Raw genomic sequence first — 6,000 nt, 5'->3', positions numbered from 1 at the left:
AAAATGTAAAAAAGAGATTAATTTGTCATTTGCAGTTCTTTATACCAAAAATTCCAGTGTTTACTCTGTGACAGTAAACAAGGTCTTTGCTCTAAAATTGTATTGAAAACAACTTTTTATTTTACATAAAAATACTCTCTCTCTCTCTCTCTCTCTCTCTCTCTCTCTCTCTCTCTCTCTGCTGCTAAATGTAAACAAATGTAAATTTGTTTACATTTAATTTAGAGACGTTTCATTGGATATTGCCAGCAGCTGTTACACTGATCACTGCGCCACCTGGTGGATCAATGCTTCATTGCAACATAGCTCTGTTTTAGATCTTCACTGCTTGTACACAACTCTCTAAAACCTTAACTGAATACTTTATCTGTTATTTTAACCCTGGAAAGACTCTGACATGTGATGCAATCTGATTTCCATCTTACTTTAACATTCACACAGAATCCTTATTTCAACAAAACCAAATTCTGCCAGGATTCTCCTCAGATTTCATCACAGAAAGTAAATGAAGGAGTTCATCGGGTTACTTTAGTGTTGAATAGCCATGTGCCAATAATCAGATCCAATATTCAGCATGTACAATATGATCATGGCTGCTTTATAAAATCATCACTGTCTCTTCTTGGTAACTAGGAGGCAGCATTTTAGGGCAGTGAGATAAAATAGAATCGATGGGGAAACCAGGTGGGAATGTAGAGGCATCATAATTTAAAAATGATGGGTCTACAAAGGAGCTCCATAGTATTGTAATCATAAAGGAAGTCCTTATGTTGTAAAGGACAGAAAAGGGTCAGATCAGGATTCTTACACCTTTCCTTATTAGGAGAAGTGCACTATGAAGATTTGAATGTATTTTCTTAGCAAATAAAGAGTAGGACTGCTCCCCAGTGTGGGATTAATGTGAAAAACAAGTCTACAACTATAAAATAAGGAGCACTGCTTTCCATAGGAAAAGAAGTGTTATCTAAGACCAGCATTCAGTGTCAAAAATCTAAATGTCACAAAAAGAGTCTCTTGTTACACAGTTGTGGAAAATTGTTCAAATTAAATTGTTCAGATTAAATTCAAATATACAGTAAGTTATAAACTGTATATAGTCAGAGTGGCAAAGCTGGGATTTGGAGTCATTACCTCTGTAGCTCAGCTACTGTAGCCTACTGTAAATGTTGAAATAAAGCAAGATTCACTATAAGCCCTATTGAAACTACTAAGCTTACTATTGAAAACATAGTAAGATAGAAAGAAAGTAAGATCAAGGAGACCAACATCAGGAACTCACACAGGCTGTGGACTGAAACCATCTTTTTCTCCAATCCTTGATTCACCCACCTTGTCTTCAATGAGATCAAATCCCCCCAGGGATGGTGGTTATACAGCGGCCGTACAGCATCCTGGAATCTTGGCATCAACAAAATTGTGATGGCATAACTGAGGAGTCTGCCAACCAATGTTCCAGCCCCATTGTTGTTGTGCCAAAGCCAGATGGTGCCCTGAGGCTTTGCAATGACTTGTGAAGGCTTAACAAGGTCTAAGCATTCAACAGCTATACCTTCCCCATAGTGAATGATCTGGTGGAGCACCTTGGGAGAGCTAGATTCATATTAATACCGGATCTAACAAAAGGTCATTGACTTTGTCCAAAGGTCAAAGTGCCACTGATCCCAGATGTGAAGGCTGTAGTGGAAATTTTTACTTTAGAGGTGTATGTGCCCTGATTGGAGATCAATGTTGCACCTTCATTCCCTCGAACGATGACGACCATGGGTCTATCTCAGATGCACTGCATGATATGCACAAAGTAGCAAACCAAATGAAATGAGACGAACAAGGAGATAATAGTTGGGGACTTTGGTATACAATGTTCGGACAGTGGACTCCCTATCTATCAATGATAATCCCAGTATTAATCTTATTATGTTTGTTTGGCCCTTGCGTATACAAATGCATTCATCACATCATAATGTCCAATCTAAAGACCAAACAACTTGTGAAACTAGACGATATTGACGATGACCCTGAATGGAGTCCTCCGTTCAGCGATGACTATTTCACTGAATTTGCCCAGACTGATCCAGAAACAAACAAAGGTGAATACGGACAGTAGAGACTGTGACTTGTAGTGAAGTTACGACTTGATTAATGCTTAATGCCTTGCCTTTAACTGCATTTTTTTTATATACGGGTCCTGTCCCCATAAAAACAGCATATTATGCACTAAAGATCATGTATTTTATGAAGCATTCATGTGAACCCTACAGGGGTAATGATACGCTGATGTGAGATTTTACATGATTAGCTTAAGATTTAAGTGATTATATTCTAGCTGATTAACAATGTTGTAGATTAAGTAGTTGATTAACAATACTGGTATCGATCGATCATTTAGAGTTTCTATTTTGTTACAGATTAATGATTAGTAAAATTTTGTGTATTGTCCCAGGGACAAAAGGGGGGAATTGTAGTGGAAATTTTTACTTTAGAAAAGAACACATGAATCTGTCCTTCTAGGCTTCTGTATTTCCCATGGCTGGTAGTTATTGTGACTAGAGATTTCATTTGTTTCTTCCTAAAACTGCCTTTAATCAGACCTTTCCCATGAGACCTTTTTTGTTCCCGTGGGATTAGCTTGGTCAGAAGATGAACAGGCGATGCTTTTAAGCCAATGGTGGATGCTGTTTTGGTTTTACATGTCCTGTTTCATTTTATTCCTGTCTATAAAATGCTGGTGTTATCAATAATGGAGGCCCTTCATCTCTGATTTTACACGTAGAGTGTTGGGTCCTTCTGCAAAGCTGAGCACAATAAACCGTGAAAACCTTTATACTCTTGCCAGTGCCTGTTGGTGTGATATTTTTATGCTTTAATTCTCTCGAACCTCAAAACTTCCACAACAGGCTGGTGTTGTCGGCAGGATTCCGCATTTGAGAGTCGACTTCGGGGATTCCCGGGGAGGCTTGCAGCGCTTGAGCCTTGAAGGCTGTTAACTTCACCTCGACCGCAAAATTGGCTATGAGCGTAAGAGGACTCGGGAGTTCACCGTGAGCCGCCTCAACGCTGGAATCAAAAGTAATTGGATGTGTGGAAGGTGAGAGAATCTATTTTTATTTGTGTTAAAAGAACACTGCTTAATCTGCTAAAGTTGTAAGGGTTTTATTTTGAAAACCATAGTTGAATTCATTAGTGTTGAATAGTGAATATTGTTGGTTGTCTCTGTGTAGAAAGTGCTGTAAAGACAGGATTTAAACCTGGATCTGTCGACAGGTCAGTGACCTGGATAGGCACCTAGTGCAAGGCCTAAGAATATAAAAGTAAAGCACGGCACTAATCTGGGATCAGGTGCTAAAGGTGTCTTGTTTGCGAGGTTTTGAGAAAACCCGCCGCTAAGAGCTGACGAGCTCGGTGTAGACTCTCCGGAGAGCAAAGCAGGTTTGGGGAAAAGAGAAAAGGCCAAAACAAAAGATAACACACACATAGCACAGGCTTTCTGGTGCAGAGACTGTCAACAATAAACTAAGATAGTCATGGGCAACAGTATTTCTAAGAGCATGCTCAATAAAAACCCAGTGTGTGTCACTGGACCTAATGTGAATTATATGAGAAATAATTATGGTCCAGATTCTGTGTCACAATTGCTGCGGTGGGTGACGGAGTGTGTCTTCCCAGACGGCGGCAGTTTTAGCTTGAAGTAGTTAGATTTGCTGAAAGGTAACCTGACCCAAATGGAAAGAGATAATGTTGGGAAGAAGAAGAAGAGCAGGGTAGAAATAAACTGGACAGCTTTTCACTTGTGGAAGTTAGAGGCTGAAAAAAGGTTTCAAAAAGCATAATGTACTCCAAAGAGAGCATCTATACAATATGTACAGAATACACAAAGTACAATAAGTAACTCACAAAGTCTCCAGTGTCTTAAGTCTTTTTCAGATGATCCTGACCTGCATGGACCGCCTCCTCGACCACGTCTGGCAGTGGCTGCGTCATGTCGAAAGGTGTGCGTGGATCCGGAGCCAGCTCATGTGGAGCCGAAGGAGAGTCCACTGCTTCCACCGAAGGCAGTTAAGGCTGACCCACCCTCTCCACCGATCGCGGATCGTACACGCCAGAAAGACAAGCAAAAGAAAGAAAACAAAAAAAGAGACTACAGATCTTGAACCTGTCAGAGAAGAGGCTTCGATTCCAGAGGTTAAAGAGCAACTTCAGAGTGTGATTATAATGCCCATGGTGGAAGTAGCAGGGCCGGATGGAGACCCTATGTTAGTACACCGTCCGTGGACACTAAAGGACATTGAGCATGCTCATGAGGCCCCATCATAGCACAGAAACTATTATAACTTCTTTATAACTATTATAACTTCTTATTAAAGTTACAAATGATTTGTTCTTAGCTTCGGACCAAGACTGTATGTCACTATTAGTTCTACTTGACCTTAGTGCTGCATTTGACACTATAGACCACAACATTCTTCTAGATCGCTTACAAAATTACACAGGTATTCATGGTCAGGCTTTAAGTTGGTTTAGATCCGACCTGTCTGATCGATACCATTTTGTAGAATTAAATGGCGAATCCTCCAGTTTATTACCAGTTAATTATGGGGTCCCTCAAGGATCAGTTCTAGGACCTCTGCTTTTCTCTATATACATGCTTCCATTAGGGAACATTATTCGAAGACATGGGATTAGTTTCCATTGTTATGCGGATGACACACAGTTATATATCTCATCAAAACCAGATGAAATAGCCACAGTGTCCAAATTAACTCAATGCCTTAGAGAGATAAAAGACTGGATGAGCTGCAACTTTCTATTGTTAAACTCTGATAAGACAGAAATACTACTCATAGGTCCAAAAACCAGTGCACAGAAACTCTCACAACTTAACTCCCATTTAGAGGGATGTACTGTTACTAGTAGCTCGACAGTGAAAGACCTCGGTGTTATATTAGACAGCAACTTGTCTTTTAAAAATCATATCGCTCATACTACAAAAACAGTGTTCTTCCACCTTTGAAATATTGCCAAGCTGAGAAACATCCTGTCTGTCTCTGATGCTGAGAAGCTAGTTCATGCCTTCATGACCTCTAGGCTGGACTATTGTAATGCATTATTAGGTGGTTGTCCTGCATCATTAATAAATAGGTTACAGTTAGTCCAAAATGCAGCTGCCAGAGTTCTCACTAGGACAAGAAAGTATGACCATATAACCCCAATTTTATCATCTCTACACTGGCTACCTTTTAAGTTTAGAATTGATTACAAACTGCTGCTACTTACGTATAAGGCTCTTAATGGTTTAGCTCCCATGTATCTAACTACTCTTCTAACACGTTATAACCGTCTCAGCTACTTTGCACTGTTCCTGCTATATTAATTACAAGGGGGGAACCATTTCTTTTGTTGTTGCATCATTTGTATTCAACATATTTAACATACCCACATCCCATAATTTGTCAAGCCACACAAATATATACATACATCCATACAACCTTTTTAAGCTTCCATGAAATATTTATACCCAACAGACATTAAGTCCATTACAAGTGAGATCAAAGGATAGTCCAGTAAACAGAAACAGTCTTATCTGTAGATGACCAGAAGGCGTTGGAGGTTAAGGTCCGTGATCAGAGTCCCAAATAGAGTTTCTTCAGCCGAGCAAGCATTACATCTGTCCATACCAATCACACATAGTCATAGTCATAACAAATGAACAAAATAATCCTCTTGGAGCAGGAAGACAATCAAGCTTCTCAAAGCACCGGTAAGATGGCCCTCCTCACCGAGCATGAGGAAACTTCAAACAGGATCTCTCTTTTTTTTTACTCTTCAACTTCCTGTTTTATCCCCTACAGGACATATCCCTATGTGTCCCCCTAGTGGCCAGGATGAATTATTAACAAAAACTGCATTAAACCCTGTGACAGGCAGTGACTGTTACATATCCGTCTCCTCATTTTGGGACTTTTATACTTTGCCAAAATAAGGTTTTAAATTCTGTACATGAAA

The sequence above is a fragment of the Tachysurus fulvidraco genome, chromosome 7 (genome assembly GCF_022655615.1).
Source record: "Tachysurus fulvidraco isolate hzauxx_2018 chromosome 7, HZAU_PFXX_2.0, whole genome shotgun sequence".
Classification (NCBI taxonomy): domain Eukaryota; kingdom Metazoa; phylum Chordata; class Actinopteri; order Siluriformes; family Bagridae; genus Tachysurus; species Tachysurus fulvidraco.
The sequence above is the reverse complement of the archived record's forward strand: the minus strand, read 5'-3'. Positions refer to the sequence as shown.